The following is a 17,351-nucleotide window of genomic DNA, read 5'->3' on the forward strand; positions in this document are numbered from 1 at the left end:
GTACATCCTTAATAACATCCCCTTCCTATTAGCCACAGTGGGATTTCAGCCTTGCTGAATGGGAAAAATCCGCTCTCACTAGAAGGGGTCCTGAAGTCTCCTGACCTAACTCTGCTTGGCCCAGAGGAAAGAGAGAACTAGAGACAATGGGTTGAAGAGAAGCAGGGCTCGGGTGGCCACTTAAGAGATGCTGCAGAAGAGATCCATAGGCAAGAATTGGGTAAACAGGATGGCCTCTGAGATTCTAGACAAATCAGAAATCCTTCAATTCTATGACTAAAGGCGAAAATAAATCAAGGGTTCCAGGGGAAAGCTAATCTTACCCTTGGGAGCCAGGCACTGAGACCCAAGGGCAGCCTGAATAGAAAGAGAAAGTAAAGTTGAGAAAGGTCAACCATGGGTGAGTAGTGGGGGGCAGCATAAAAGAGTGTTCCGGCTAGAGCTTGATAGAAAATCCAGGTTCAACTCCTAGCCCAGACATTTAGTAGTTGGACAAGCCATTTTCTCTTTTTCTGACCTAACTGTTAAATAGCGATAATCGCACCTACCTCACAGGATTGGTGTGAAGACTAAATGAGATGAAATATGTAATAATAGCTAACATTTATCTAACACTTTAAAGTTTGCAAAGCAACTTATTTATATTATCTCATCTGAGACTCACAACAACCCTATGAGGTAGATTCTATTATTATCCTCACTTTACAGATGAGGAAACTGAGGCAAGAAGAGAATGAATACATTTGCCCAAGGAAATAAAGCTAGTATCTAAAGGAAGACTCAAACTGAAGTCTTCCTATCCCCAAGTTCATTGCTATCCACCTGATGGCTGCTTCCATGTATAGAGTTAAATGACTATTACTATCATATGTGTGTGTGTGTGTGTGTGTGTGTGTGTGTGTGTATCTCACCAGTTCTGTTTTGCATTATATGTTTAATTACAGATTTGCCTGTTTGCCCCTTAATCTTTCTTCTCAGGTACTAGGGGACAATCCTGGGTTTCTGATCAGAAGAGGGAAACTGACCAGCTTTGTTCTTTTTTTTTTAAACCTTACCTTTTGTTTTAGAATCAGTACTAAGTATTAGTTACAATGCAGAAAAGAGCAATAAGGGCTAGTGTGGGAGAGGCATGAAGAAAGAGGATTTGCAGGACAAGCCAGGCATGCAGACCAAGCTGGGGACCTGTCTGTCAAACAAGGTGAAGATTCCAAACAGAGTGTTCCCAGGAGAGGCAGTTGGAGCTGGACAGGGGAGATGAACTGAGATTTTTCTCTCTGGGGTTACTGACCAAGAGAGAAACCTCTTCTTTGGGTTCCTGACCAAAGGAAACTGTTATTTTTTGATCTAGGCAGAGAGAGAGACCTTTGGGGTTTTTTGACAGAGTCTGGATTTGAGTTACTCCAGCAGAGATTATCTGACTGAAGAAGGAAGATACTTGTCCTCCAAACTCTCTGATTGTCCCTGAGTCACAGCTGTGGTTGGACTGACGTTTCCAAAACCCTCCTAATTCTCCTTAGAGATTAGGGACACCCTCATCCCTCTCACCCCAATCCCTATTCTGTTTGTTACCAATAAACCCTTTTACTTGAGAAAAGAAGAGTAAAGAATATTTCTCTGAAATCTCATAGTTCCCTTGCGTTAGAAGGTGACTGACTAAGACCAGGGGAGGGGAAAGGGTGGCAGGAGGGCTTCCGGTGGAAGACTGGGAGTTGAAGGGTGGAGGGTAGGAAATAGTTTGATTTGTTAGCCATTAGTGATCTATAGGCAGCTCCAGAACACCCCTCTAGCAGTATCTCTCATTATCTCTCATCTATCTCCATTATAACTAGGCAGCCTCAGGTTTCCCCTACTAGCATCTCTCTATACAGCCAGAGTATATTTCAATTATTACAACCAGACATAATTTTCACAGATTACCCTTTTATTACAATTGGCACCTCAAAGTTTGACTGAACCCCACAATCCTTTTACAAGTAGAGTAGTAAATGAAGAAAGACAAAATGTTCAAGCAAGTTGTTTTTGGAGTGGTGGTCATTGCTGCCATCACTTGCTTTTGGGTTTATCACATTTTGTATAGCAGATTAACCCATATGGTAGTGGAAACTATTGATTATGTTGGCAACATAACAATGTCTGTTTTGCAGTTGCCATTCCAAAATGAACTGGTACTCTGGCAAGTCCTGGGACAAGTGTACGTGATCTTTATGGCTGTCCTTCAAACTCTGACTCAAGTGAAGAAAATATTTAGATTTGTGGTTCCCCTTAAGGCAGAGAAGATATTGTCCATTGATGACAACCTGAAAGGCATGATTAAGGCTGTATTTGAGCAATTGATTAAGGAAAAAGGGCTAGACCTGGTTATGGCAAGGACAATGAGAAAACAGAGTGTACCTAAGGAAAATGGAGATGGAACTGAGAACAAACCTGATGGTGACCCTGAGAAAATCTGTCCACTAAAAGAGGTCACCAAATTGTCTAGTAATTCTGATGTGATACACTCCAAAGCCCATAGACCAGCGGTTCTCAACGTCTCAATTTGTAGCAATGAGAATACATAATGCATATCAGGTATTTACATTCCGAATCATAACTGTAGCAAAATTACAGTTTTGAAGTAGCCACCAAAATAATTTTTTGGTTTGGGGTCACTTCAACATGAGGAACTGTATTGCGGGGTCATGGCATTAAAAAGGTTGAGAACCACTGCCAAAGACAATTCTCCCCACAGGAACTTGAATCCATAAAGTGACGTTTCCCAAAATTTGTAGAAAATCCTTTCAAATCTCATAAGGAGTTGAAACATGCTTTCAGGATCTTTGATCAATCCGACTGAAGAAGAAAGAAGATTTAACAGTTGTCCTCCATCTCTCTGGCTGTCTCTGAGTCACAGCTGTGGCTAGACTGACATTTCCCAAAACCTCCTAATTCTCCTTATAGATTAGGGACAACCCCTATCCCTCTCACCTTCAATTTCCATCCTGTCCTGTCCTATCTTTTCCAATAAACTTCCTTACCTGCAAAAGAGAACAAGAGTATCTTCTCTAATCCTCACAGTCACCTTTGAGTTACATAGAAAGGTGGCTGACCAATAGGGGGGAGGGAAAAAGAGGCAGGAGGGAGGGTGGAAAAATATTGATTTATTAGCCATCAGCAGTGATCAATTAGCAACCCCAGAGTACTTCAGAGTAAGCCCTTAAGCATCATCCCTCTCCATCTATCTATCAGAAATACTTCTATCTCCATAACAAATAGGCATTCCTAAAGGTTCCCCTCAGCAGCTCTCTAGTCACAAGCCAGAGTATATTCCAGGTATTGTAACAAGAAATAGTTTACACAGATTATCCTATTATAAGAGAGCACTGCACATGTCGAAATGATAAAAGGATTGCACCCCTGAAGCAAATAGTACAGTTCCAGTAAGAAATATAGCCAGGAAATTACAGGAAATTACAAGAAATTACACTGGGCAATGGGGATTAAGTGATTTGCACAGCCAGGAAGTGTCTGGTTCAATTTGAACTCAGAACCTCGAGTCTCTATGACCGGCTTTATTCTTTCATGGTCATCAGATATATGCCCTTCAGCTACTACCTTCTGTGACTGCAAAGCCTATGTCTTGAATACCTTTGCCAGGGTATCTTGGAAGGGATGACCCTATGTGACCAGTGTATGTGAGTGCTAGGGGAAGAAGTTGGTAACCTGGTCAGAGGGAAAGGAATTGGAAACGGACCAGTAAATATTGTCCTTGCCTTAGACTAAACCTGGGTGCATCTACTCCTGGAATCCTGAATATAGCCTTGCCCTTGAGCTGTGGAGGATTCAGGGACCATGTATTCATTTCAAATCAATGCACCTTTATTAACCATATACTGCATATTAGACAATGTGCTAAGTGTTGGGGGTACAGAGACAAAAACAAGACAGTCCTTGCCCTCAAGAAACTAGGATCCTAAAAATAACCAAAAAAAAAAATTAGAAAAAAATTTTTTAAAGAAGCTAGGTTCCTATTAGGGAGATACAACATGGGCAGAAAAGTCAATAGGAGGAGAGGTATGCAGAATAAGTCAGTTTGCTAACTGAACTGGGAAAAGCCTGTCATAGGAGCTTTGACTGTCCATTTGAGCTCTGAATAGAGGTAGGACTTCAAGATGCTAAGGTGAAAAAGGAGAGTATTACAGGATACAGACAACACCCTGTGAAGACACAGATTGGAACTTCATATATGGAGAATAGCAAGTAGGTCAGTTTAATTGGAATGGAGTCTGAGAGGGAAAATAATGAGTGATTAGCTTAGAAAGATAGGCCAGAACCATAGTGTAAGCCTTTAAATGCCAAGTAGAGGAGAGTATTTTAATTTAGAGTAATAGAGAGAACCTTGGATGTTTAATGAGTTCAGGGCATTAATGTGGTCAGATCTGTGCCTTAAGAATATGAATCTGGTAGCTACATGGAGGATGGATTAGAAAATGGAGAGGCTGGCTTTGGAGAGAACAATACTGCAGGAGTACAGACTGAGATTGGGTAGCTGTGGTGTAAGAGGAGAGAAGGGATAGGTAGGAGAGATGCTGTGGGAATAGTATAACCAAGAACTGATTGGATAGAGGTGATTGTCAATATTGAAGATCTGAGAATAACTCCTGGGTCAGTGATGGTGAACCTATGGCACAGGTGCCAAAAATGAGCACTAGCTGTGGGCACTCAGGTGCCTACCTTTCCCCTCCCCCCTTCATTACTAGAAAGCTCCTCTCCCCCTCTCCACTATGCCTGATGACATTGTTTTACATGGTCCACCCCTCTGCTCAGTAGCCAATGGGCGTGCACAGGGGGAAAGGGAGGTGTGACTCACAGGTGCAGAGCTGGAGGAGAGCAGAGCACATAGGCCTCTCCCCTCCCCTCTATATTCGCTGAGGTCATTCCTCACTTCACCCACCTTCCACCCAGCAGCCCAATGGGAGTGCTTCCTCCCTCCCCTGTGGGTACTTGGTGTGGGGGAGGGGCATAGCACTCCCTCTCCACAAGATTTGAACTACTGTCCTAGGTGTTAAACCTGGGTGTCTGGAAGAATGGTAGCGTCCTCAGTGGGAACAGGAAAGTTAGCAAAGAGGGAAAGCTTAGATGAAAAGATAAAGAGTTTCTTTTTGGATATGTTGAATTTAAGATGCTTAAGGGATATCCAGTCATTGGAGATGAATAAGTAAAGTTTAGGAGAAAGATGACTACTGGATCTGTAGATTTGGGAGTCATAGACATAGTCTGTGTAGACATAAAAGCAATTGGTGGGGAAGTGGATAAAGTGCTAGGCTGGAAGTCAGGAAGACCTAAGATCAAATCTAACCTTGAGGGAGGCCAAAATGACCAGCCTTGAAAATACAGGAAAGCCTTAACAAGCTGGCTAGCCTTGGAAGTTAGGAAGACTCCAATAAACATGCAGCTGCAGTAGGTACCAGATAAAGGCCAGGAAGACCCCAATAACATAAAATTGTCAAGGTCCTAAGAATAGTATGTAACCGATAAGGGCTGAGGGGGGCCAAACATGCCGGCAATGTTCCAAGAATCGTATGTAGCAGATAAGGGGCTGGAAGGGGGGGCCATACATGCTGGAGAGTACTTAAGGCCCAGCCTCTCAGAAGCAACTTGGAACTCTGATGGCAGAGGTTCCCACTGATGCGTGTATCAGTTCAATAAATGGCCTTTCTCTGCCTGTTTGCATTGTCCACGGGTCTTCCTTGGTGGTGGGTGAAATCCCGGACCTTAACAACCTCAGACACTTACCAGCTGTTCAACCCAGGAAAAGTCCCTTAACCTCTATTAGCCTCAATTTCCAAAGTTGTAAAATGGAGATCATAATAGCATCTACCTTGCAGGGTTATTGTGAGAAAGTAATGAGATATTTGTAAAAAGCCCATAGCATAGTGTGTCGCCCATAGTAGGAAATCTATAAATGCTTTTTTCTTTCCCATGTGATGTTTGAACCCATTACTGAGAGACAATATAGAAAGAGGAGAGAAGAGGAGAGGTCTCAGGACTGATCTCTGGGTCAAAGCCAGACAGAAGGAAAGAGAAATGAATGATCATCTTGCACAACAAATTGATAAGGATTGGTCAAACTGATAGGAAGAGAACCATGACAGAAACAACATCACAAAAATCCAGGAAAAATGGGAGTATAGAGTATGAGGAAATGGTATGCAAACACTTTACCTGGAAAGGATGAGGCTGCCTTGGAGTGGGAAGTAGGCTGAGCAAGGAAAGTCCCTAAATCCAAGACCAGGAATGGCATGAGGCTAGGAACAGGGGATATCTGGACATGAACATCACTAGAACTAGGGCATTCTCTTGAAGCTTATAGGAGGAAATTTCATGGGAGAAAAAAGGGTAGATTTGCTTTACAAAGAAAGAAGTAAACTTAGCAGCTCTTCCCTAAGGGATCAATTTTTGGTCTGTCAACTTGTCTGCAATTTAGTTTCAGAAAGTTGCCTGGAGACAGAAGTCAAGGGTCAAGTCATGGTCACCTAGGTAGTTTCTCTCCAAAGCAGACTTGAAACCAGGTCTTCTTTACTCTTAGGCCAGCCCTCTATCATATATATATATATACACATATATATACATTATGCTCTTGTCCTCCCACTTTTTTTAATCTTTACCTTCTGTTCTAGTATTATTAATTCTAAGATTGAAGAGTGGCAAGGGCTAGGTAAGTGGGGTTAAGTGTCACACATCTAGAGAATGTCTGAGGCCAAATATGAACCCAGACCCACCTGATGCCAGGCTGCCTCACCATTTAGAGTTTTCAGGGAATATAGATTGGACATAAATCATAAGTCATAGGCATTTAGAACCAAAAAGGGGCTTAGTGATCATCTAAGGCAGTGTGGTCTAATGGAAAGAGTTCTGGATTTAGAGTAAAAGGTTAAGGATGCAGATCTTGCTTTGACTAAGTCACTTAACTACTCTTGGCTTTAATTCCTTATCTATTAAATAAGGAAATTGGATTAGATAGCCTTTAAGATTCCTGAGACAGCTAGGTGACTAAGTGGATAGAGTGTGGGCCTAGAATTAGGAAGACTCATCTTCAAATCCAACCTTAGATACTTACTAGCTATGTGACCTGAGGCAAGTCACAGAACTTCATTTATTTGTCTTAGTTTCCTCCTCTGTAAAATGAGCTAGAGAAGGAAATGGCAAATCACTCCAGTATCTATGCCAAGAAAACACCAGAGGGGGTCACAGAAGAGTGGGATACAACTGAATATCAAGTTCCCTTCCATTTCCAAATCCATGGTCCTAAAGTTAGTCTTAATTCTATCTCATTTCTTTTTTCCAATAAAAATTAGTTTAAATTAAAATTTCTTTAATTTTTGAAAAAATATGCCTTTAAAAAACTCACTTTTTTGATACATTGCATCCCACTCCTCCTTTGTATCAAAGAAAAATAGGTAAGCCTGACTCACTAATGAAATAACCAAGACTGGCAATTTATACTATATTCTGTACCTGTGCTCCCCCACCTCTAAAAGAATGAAGGATGTATATGTTTCATCCTCTTATTTTCCAACTCTAAAATTTCTCATTGCAGTTAATTAATCCAAGTTAGGCTGCCTTTTATTATCTTTTTTTTCCTACCATGAAGAAGTTTATTCTGAATAATTTGTTAAGGAAGAGCATTTATTAAGCACCTACTATGTGCCAGGCACTGTGCTAAGTGCTTTATAAATATTACCTTATTTGATCTCCACAACAACCCTCGGAGGTAGGTACTATTATTATTCCCATTTTGCACTTGAGGAAACTGAGGCAGAGGTTAAGTGAATTTCTAGGGTCACAGAACCAGTAAATTCTTGAGGCTGGATTGGACTACCAATCTTCCTGACTTCACTTATTGACTTCTTTGGAGCATATGCCCAGTAGTGGGGTCAATGAGTTCAAAATTGTAAGTATTCTAAAAACTTCTCAAATAGTTCGAGCATGTTTTCCACATATGGTTGGACTGATTCACAATTCCACCAATAATGCATTAGTGTGCCTATCTCTTTGAGTTCCTCCAAATACTGAACACTTTCATTTAAAGTATCATCTTTGCTAATTTGATGACAACTGCTTACAGAAGAGAACTAATAAGAGGCGCAATACAGACAAACATACAATATTTCACTTTCTGTTGTTGCTCTTGTTCTAATTCTCTTCCACAAAATGACTAATCTGGAAAAATAATATGGAAATATGGAAAACTTTTGCATGATTGCTTATTGTCTCAGGGAGGGGAAAGAGAGAGAGGGAAATAATTTGCAAGTCAAATTAAAAAAAGAATGTTTAAAAAAAAGAATGAAAAGAAAAGAAGAGGAGGCTGAAACCCACAAAGAGGCAGTGATGTGGTCAAGATACAGTTAGTTAATGGTAGAGCTAGAACCCAGAACACTCCCAAACTCTTGACTCCCAGAATGGATAATTCTATCTGCTACCTTCATGATGGCCCTAGGCAAGTTTAAAAATGGTTTAAGTAAATAGATTCTAAAGGTTTATTCATGGAAAGCTGGAATGTTTGGGTCATTGCTGTCAGGGAGGACAACTTGGACCTCTGCCCCTTAGCCACTCAACTGCTTGCTTTCCTGATCACCCAGAGAGCCCACCTTGGTTCCTTAAGTTTTATAAACTATATCAAGTGAAATATGTGAAGCTGCCAGTTTCAGATATTTCCTGTGTTAATAAGAGAACCCGACTCCTCCTTCTTTCTTCTGATTGGATGGTTTTCTTGGCCTCAAAGTCTCCAGGGGCTGGAGCAGATAACTAATTTGGACACAGTTCAAGGCACCAGAGAAACGAACTTTTGTTCCCAGAAGGGAGACTCTTGGGACTTTTCCAAGATTCTTTATCATGCCTTCATTCATTCAACAACCATTTATTGAGCAGTTATTTTGTGTCAGATCCTGGGTTGGCCACTGGGGAAGCCAAGATAAAAAAAGAAATAGTTTCTACCCTTGAGGAGCTTATATTCTATTGGTATAAGCCACTATATATTAAGTGTAAACTACCCATCTGTTTAATTGAAATTGCCTTACTTAGGAGCAGCTAGGTGGGCTAGTGGATAGAGCTCTGGGTCTAGAGTCAGGAAGATCTGAATTCAAATGTGGTCACACATACCTACTAGCTATGTGACTGAAAGGTCACTTAATTTCTATTTACCTCCGTTTCCCCAATTGGGAAAGAGGGAGAATAATAGCACCTGCCTTCCAGAGTTGTGAAGATAATATGAGATTATTTATAAAGCTCTTATCACAATGCATACACATAGTAGCTATATATAAATATTTTTCCTTTCTGTCTCTTCCCCTTTTTCAGCTCTCATTGTTACTCTCTCCATTCCATCTTCCACATGTTTAAAAATCTTCAGTGGCTTCCTCATGTCTCCCAAGTAAAACTTAAATAAACCCTTTTGACTTCTTTCTAGCATTATCCCCTTTGAAATACTTTTGCGGGCCAACAAAACTTGAATTCTCCATCCTCCACATACGCTTCCAAGCCTTTGTTCACACAGTTCTCTCTACCTAGAAACTCTTCCTTCTTCCTCTGTTGAATTTCCCATTCTCTAAATGCTGTTTCCCAAACCCCTGATCCTGTTCATAAATTGTTTAATATTCTCTCCCTTAGAGAGCAAATAGCACTTTGCCACTCTCTAATGGATATTTTGGGAAGCTCCAAGTGGTGTACTGGGTTTGGATTCAGAAATCTCAAAAAGTTCAAAATCAATCTTAGACACTTACTAGCTGTATGACCCTGGGCAAGTCACTTAATTCTATTTGCCTCAGTTCCTCTGTAAAATGAAATGGAGACGGATATACCGTTCCAGTATCTTTGCCCATAGAACCCTGGAAGGGCTCACAAAGAGTCTGAGAATTAGGTTGTGAATTTCTTGAGGGCAGGAACTGTGTCTTCTCTGAGCATTGTTTCTTTCCTGGCCCAGAGCTCTGTCCACAGTCAGCTCTTTATAAACATTTGTTGCCTTGGTATTCCGTGCACAATCAGGCACTGTTGGACTGAAAGTGCTCATTGGGGTGGGTTTGGGAACCAGATGGATGACTAATAAGCCAAGAAGCATAAGGAATGGCCAGGCGCGGGTCAGAGCGGAGATCTGGCCCTGGGCTTTCTACATCCACCAGTGAAGTGGTCTTGGTCACTCCCCTCTTCAGGACGCCTCCCTTTGAGCCATCCCCTAGCTGGTAAACTGCTCCCTCTCTCCTTTGTTTACGTCAAGCCTCAGTTCTGAGGCAGTTCCCCTTGGAAGGTTTGAGTGATTAATAATAACCCACATTTACATGGTACTTTAAGCTTTTTGGAGCATTTCATTTGCGGATTAAGAAACAGAAAACTAAGACTCAGGAGGCAGCACTGTGGAGCAAACGGAGCCAAGGTTTGGAATCGGGGAACTGTGTTTGAATTCCATCTCTGCTACTTAATACATGTTGGACAAGTTAGACAAGTTGCTTAACCTCTCTGGGTCTCAGTTTTCTCATCTGTAAAATGAGGAGTGTAGGCTAGGTGAGCTTTGAAGGATATGAGCCAATGAAATGACTTTGAAATGGCCTTAGCAGCACTGTAGATGCATCAGGTGGCCATTGTGACTCCAAGTTCAGTGCCTGGTTCTTTCCATTGTGGTTCCCTGTGTCTCTGATCTCATTCAACTGTCTTTCTTCTAGTGCTTTGGGAAATACATCAGTTCATTCTAATTTCTGTTCTACTTTGTTTTTTTTTTCTCCTTTCTTTCTTTTAAACCCTTACCTCCTATTTTAGAATCAAATTTCTCTATTAGTAAGGGCTAGGAAGTGGGAGTTAAGTGACTTGCCCAGGGTCACCTAGCTAGGAAGTATCTGAGATCAGAAGTCTTTAGCTGCCCCCTATTCTACATTTACGTCCAGTTTTATGTATTGTTTCTTCCTTTAGTTACTTCTTAGGTCCCTATAGTCAAAGACTACTTTTCCTTTTGTCTCCCAGAAGTACTTACTAATCTGCAAACAATGGTGCATGATTTTTATTTATCTATTGATTTTGTGAGACAAAACTGAGCTCTAACCCTTTTAAAAAAAAAAATCCTACATACATGTTTCCCCTTTCACCTGGCAGCCTTTGAAAATGTTACCTGGGTCTTGTCTCCTCTGAGGCAGGGGTTGAGGGATTATTTGCCAGCTGACATCAAATTGTGTTTGGAGATCTTTAGGGGATAGCATTATAAGGTAGTCCAGGAGCTGGAGCCAAAGGATGGGGGCTCTAGGAATGAGGAAAGGGGAAAGCTGGTATTTACAAATTAAGTAGAATTTCTGTCTGTTATTATTAAAGGATTTGGGATTCTTCTCATTCCAGTAGTGAGGGAGGGAGAGGGCCAGAGAATGAGGCTGGTGAGGGAGAAGTGTAGCCTTCGCTAATTGTTGATTTTAGGAAAAGCAAAATGAAAAAGAAGAGATATGGGGAAAAGATGAAAATAGGGATGGGAAGCTGATAGCTATGGGTGAACAATGGAGAACAGTCTACCCACTGGGCAGCAAGCAGTTTGGAGGCTTTTGACATCTGGCTTAGCTTCCCAACATCCCCTCCCACTCTCCAGTTGGTTTGCATATGAATGAGGAAATGGGAAAGGAGGAGTATAAGAGCCCTTGGGGTACATAAGGAAGGGATTTTACATCTGCCCTCCTCTAGGCCAGTGATGGCAAATCTTTTAGAGACTGTGTGCCCAAACTACACCCTCAGGCCCACATTACCCCAGACAGGTGAGGGAGCTCCCATTGGGCTGCTGAGCATGTATGGAGAGGGGGAAGGGAGCAGCCCCCTCTGTGCCACAGGTTCACCAACACAGCTGTAGGCAGTCTTTTTTTACAGCTAGTTGAAGTAGGAAGTAGGGTAGAGTGTCCCAAGCAATTAGTTACAACATTATCCTTATTTACTGGGTGCCTCTTATATATAAGGTGCCCTGCTAGGTCCAGGTCATAGTAGTACTGCTCAGAGCCAACAGGGTGGATTCCCCATTATACCCTTACCACCTCACCCCAGCTCCATCTGCCTATGCACCTCAATGCACTTTTGTGTCATCCACATCTCTCCCAATTCCATTAGCTTCGATCATTGAAAATGGGCAGCAGCAATGACCTCATATTTCAGCTTGGCTCCTCCAAAATGTTTTCACATGCTCTCTCTTGTTAGCCTAACCACAGCTCTGGGAGAAAGGCAAGGAAGAGAGGGATTCTGAGACAGAGTGAAGTTCTTCTGCTCCAGGTTCCATGATGAATGAATGTCCCAGTCTAGAGTAGTCAGGTCTTCTAACTGCTAGCGCAGCATGTTTCCCATTGTACCAGAGTGTCTCCCAATTTGTCCCTGCATGCTTGTTTTAACTGAGCTTTTTGTGTGATGGTGGTCCAGCATTCTATTTTGTTTTTTAACCCTTACCTTTGGTCTTAGAATCAATACTGTATATTAGTTCCAAGGCAAAAGACCAATAAAGGCTAGGCAATGGGGGGTTAAGTGACTTACCCAGGGTCACACACCTAGGAAGTATCTGAGGCCAGATTTAAACCCAGGACCTCCCATCTCTAGGCCTGGCTCTCAATCCACTGAGCCACTTAGTTGCCCCTAGTGCTCCAGTATTCTAAGGATGGACACTAATACTTTCTCAGTAATACTGCTAATCAGATTTCTGTATCCAGAAAGTGAGACTTTCTTCTGCCCCCAAATTCACTGACAGGAAGAACAACTATGACATATGTCTGACTGAATGAATAGGGGAAAAAAAGACCTAGGAGGAGAGTAGCTCCTCCTCATCATCATCCACAGTCAAAAGCATTAAGTCTGAGGCTAAATTTATCCCTGTAATGGCCTGACTGTAAAAGAGTGAGTGTGTTGGCTTGTGAGTGCAGCAACCAGCAATGGTAGTTAAGTGTTTCCTGCTCCCCTTGGTTTCCCCTTCCCCCTGGCTGCTGGTAGTACCTGCAAAACATCTACTTAATTGCTGGGGGGTGGGGTGGGGCACCAGCAGGCTATATGCCAGGCTGGAACACTGAGCTTAGAGAACACAAAAAATGGACATCACCTGTCCTTTCCCCACAGGGAGTTGGAGGAGTCAGAAGGTCCATTTAGAGAGAGTGCAGACCACAGGTACCTAAAGGAGTCCCTCACCACTGAATCAGTTGAGTAGAGGCAAGATGCTGTTATGGGAATTTGTTTATTGGGTAGGAGATAGTTTGATTACCTGAGGTTTTTTTTTTTTTCCTAAAAGCTTGGAGATTCTAAGCATCCTAATATTCTCTGATTCTTGTTTTCTAAGTCTATGATACTAAAATTCAAACATTCTTTGATTCTAATATTCTATCAGCTTTTTAATTCCTCCTGTCCTCTTCCCTCCCGTTAAACAATTATCTCTTCCCATCAATTTGTTCATCCCCTACTTCTTTATTCTATTCTACCATCCTTTTCTTTCTGCCCTGACTTATAGAGAGAGCTCTAAGGATCCCAGAAGTTCCCCCTTCCCTTGAGGGAAGAACTAGGGGGCTGGGATTTCATACTCCTACTTCTGGTCTTGCTCTAGAAGCATAATGTGAATCAGTCCAGTTTTCCTTTGTTTTTATTTTCTGTCAGAAAAATGGGTCTCACTCACATGGGAGTATTTGGAGACTTAGTTTTAAAAAAAAATTAACTTCTAGTTATTTAGCATTGGGGGAAATAGAATGTTCTCGTTAATCTAATATTCTAGTTGCTACTCTTGACTGGGACATTCATTCATTTTAGTTGCTAGTTAGAACACACATAAACAAACAATAATTTGTCAAAGACAATTCAGAAACATGTACTTCAGTGAAACTTAACTGGACATAATTTATGCTAGCTCTTATTTTTATAATGCTTTAAAGTTTGCCAGGTTTTTTCCTGTAATCTCAGGAGACGGGCAATACAAATATCATTTTTTTTCATTTTGCAGATGAGAAAATTGAGTCTCAAAGAAGTTGTGAGATGTACATGGACACATAGCAAGTAGGTGGCAGAGCTAGTATAAGAACCCAGCTCTCCTGACTGAGATGCCAGCTTGACTTACTTTAGGGTGCTGCAGGGCATTGGACCTGCCTCTGGGAGCAAAAAATAGTACATACCTGGCTGCATACCACCAACGAGGTTTCATATCTAGAACGTGAGGTTTCCTCCTGCTTCTCATCTCAAACTCACTGATGGGAGGCACAAATATTTTGTGAATCTGATTGAATGAGTGGAAAAGAAAAGGGAAGGGAAGAGGAGAATCAAAGACATTATATGACCCTTAGTTATTAAGTGAGGTAACTGATTAATTGAGGTTTGTTAGTGGAATGCCGGATAATCATCAATTTGAAGAAAATTCCCAAACTTTTGGTCATGCATGCTTGAGTCTCCCAAGGCAAATGACTTTCTGCCCTGGCTCTTTCCCACACTGCTTTTACCAGCTTCTCAGTGAAGAATAACAAATCTCTTACATTAGTTTGAATGTGGCCAATAATCTAGGTGAGGCCTGATGACCACTCTCCTGTCTGTCTAATCTCTTCATCCATCTCTCCCTTCCTCCTTCCCTCCCTCCACTTTTAGAATGCCTATCAATTTCCATTATGTCATCACAAATGGATCTATCCCTCTGGGATATGACTCCAGACTGAATGGGATTCATCATTGGGATGGATGTAGCACAAGGATGAAACAAATTCCTATCTCACAAGCAGGTGTCATCGGTTCTTTGGGTCTGGTGGGAAGGTAGTTGCCATGTGCCCTCTGGGTACTGGACAAAACACTTCTGCTCAATCTTTGAAGATTCCCATCTACTTCTTGCTGAGGGAAGGGGTGCTATGAGCAATATTGACCAGCAGGGGTTGATTCAACCTCCCCTCCCCATAAGGGGTAGATAGCAGGGTAAGGAAGAGCTGGGTAGACCTGACTATGGTTTGATATGTCATGTTTTTGAAATTTGCGAACATAGGAGCAGCTAGGTGGATCAATAAAGAGCCTGGCCTGGAGTTGGGAGGTCCTGGATTCAGATTTGACCTTAGATTCTTCCTAGCTAAGTGACCCTGATCACTTAACCCCCATTTGTCTCATCCTTGTTCTTCTTACAGTTAAGTGAGGGTTATTTGAAAAAGAAAGAAATTGTGCTTTTTATCTCTTGAAATTTGGGTTACTTTCTGCTAACTTCCGTATGTACATGTTGTATACCACCAGTGGAATGTTAACTCATCAAAGGAAGGAACTGTTTCATTTTTGGTCTTTGAATCCCTGGCATGATGCTTTGCACATAGTACATACCTAATAAACGTTGTATTGAATTTAATTAAATTGGAATACTGTGAATCTTTCCTTACAAAAACTACTTTTTAAAAAACCTAGATCAGGGCTTAATAGAGACATCTGAAAGAGTGCTTTGTGGTTATGTAGTTGTTTTAGACTCTCCGTGACCCTATTTTGAGGGATTTTCTTAGCAAAGATATCGGAGTGGTTGGCCTTGTTCTTCTCTAGCTCATTTTACAAATGAGAAATAGAGTCAGAGTGAAGTGGCTTGCCCAGAATCACATAGCTAATAAGTTTCTGAGGCCAGATTTGCAGAGGAGTCTTCTAGATTCTAAGCCCAGGAATCTATCCATGGTACCACCTAGCTTCCCCTTCCTAAACCAACTTCTTTACATCAATTCCCACCTATCCTGCAAGACAGGTTTGTTTTCAGTAATTTTCTCATTAGTAGAGAAACTGAGGACCAGAAATTGAATTTCTCATGTAAAATTCCCTTGCAAAACAGTGGATGAACTGAAAATATACTGAACACTGGTGGCTTTTAATTCCCTTAGCTTTAATTCCCAGTCACTTCTTCTATGCAATAGATCATGTGTGTGCAGCACTTTGCATCTTTAATTTCTTCTTTTTAAAATAATCCTTACTTTCTGTCTTAGTATCCATTCTTTTTTTTCTTTTCATTTTTTAATTTTTATTTGGTCAATTTCAAACATTATTCCTTGGTTACAAAAATCATATTCTATTCCTCCCTCCCCTCCCTTACCCCTTCTATAGCCGATGCACAATTCCACTGGGTATTACATGTGTCCTTCTTCAGAACCTATTTCCATGTTGTTGGTGTTTGCATTAGGATGTTTATTTAGAGTCTACCTCCCCAACCATATACCCTCCAACCCATGTAATCAAGCAGTTATTTTTCTTCTGTGTTTCTATTCTATTGTTTTTTCCTCTGAATGTGGATAGTGGTTTTTCTTGTAGATCCCTCCAAGTTGTTCAGGGTCACTGCATTGCCTCTAATGGAGAAGTCCGTTACTGTGCCACAGTGTATCAGTCTCTGTGTACAATGTTCTCGTTCTGCTCCTCTCGCTCTGCATCACTTCCTGGAGGTTGTTCCAGTTCACATGGAATTCCTCCACTTTATTATTCCTTTGAGCACAATATTCCATCACCAACAGATACCATAATTTGTTCAGCCATTCCCCAATTGAAGGGCATCCCCTTGTTTTCCAATTTTTTGCCACTACCTTAGTATCTATTATAAGGCAGAAGAGCAACAAGGACTGGGCTGTTGGGGTTAAGTGACTTCTCCAGGATCACACAGCTAGGAAATATCTGAGGCCAGATTTCAACCCAGTTCCTCCTGACTCTTCCTGGCTCTTTCTACTGTTACCTAGCTGCCACTGCACTGTAATTTCATTGGTATAGTGAGGTCCAGAGGAAGAAACTCTGTCTACCAATGTAGATCAGGAATTTTTTGTACTGAGAGGTTAAGGAACACGATGAAGGTCACGGAGCCAGAGCACTTCAGAGGCAAGACTTGAACTCGGGATTTCCTGACTCTGAGAACCATGCTATTTATAGGCTCTTGTATAAAGTGTATCAAAGGGCTTTCCCCACAGTAGCCCTCTAAGATAAGGTAAGTGTGCCCTGCTTGAATCGGAAGCTTAGAGAGATTTGTCACTTGAGCAGGTCATTCAACTAGTGTCAGCCCAGATGCAAACCTTGTTCTTTGGAGTTCAAGTTTAGTTTTTGGACTGCCATGGCCACTGCTTCCCAAGCTCTCCCAAAGGATCAGAGATGAAGAATTGGAAGGGATTGTTGATATATCATCGGATGCAACTCCTTCATTTTACATATGAGCCAACTGAGACCCAGAAAAGTAAAGAGGGTTGTCTAGGTCACATATCTGCTAAATGTCTCAGGCAGGATTCCTATTCAGAATCCTCTTCACTATTCCAGCGGTGGCAAACTTAAATAGAAACTGATTCTTATGGGCCACATACTTAGAAAAGCATAAATGTATACTACCTATGTTGAATTGTATTTTGATTTATTTTGCTAAACATGTCACAATT

At 41.5% G+C, this 17,351-nt stretch overlaps 1 protein-coding gene and 1 long non-coding RNA gene across 5 annotated transcripts in view; one reads left to right on the forward strand and one right to left on the reverse strand.

Moving 5' to 3' along the window:
* CPNE2 (copine 2) overlaps positions 1–17,351 on the forward strand; it is a 124,411-nt gene that overhangs the window by 5,953 nt on the left and 101,107 nt on the right. For 2 of the 4 annotated variants that reach the window (XM_056812337.1, XM_016422794.2), the window contains exon 1: positions 14,650–14,904. The exons of the other annotated variants lie outside the window; for them this stretch is intronic. The gene's annotated coding sequence lies outside the window, so the exon portion shown is untranslated. Of the gene's footprint in view, positions 1–14,649; positions 14,905–17,351 lie in introns of those variants that run through there. 4 annotated transcript variants of the gene reach the window in all.
* Positions 1,901–14,567, reverse strand: LOC107649240 (uncharacterized). Its single transcript, XR_008915316.1, has 5 exons — positions 14,478–14,567; positions 14,124–14,224; positions 12,055–12,199; positions 11,132–11,259; positions 1,901–2,297 (listed from the first exon to the last, which is right to left on the reverse strand). It is a non-coding gene; the product is annotated as an uncharacterized LOC107649240 (long non-coding RNA).

Source organism: Monodelphis domestica, chromosome 1 (assembly GCF_027887165.1).
Source record: "Monodelphis domestica isolate mMonDom1 chromosome 1, mMonDom1.pri, whole genome shotgun sequence".
Lineage (NCBI taxonomy): Eukaryota > Metazoa > Chordata > Mammalia > Didelphimorphia > Didelphidae > Monodelphis > Monodelphis domestica.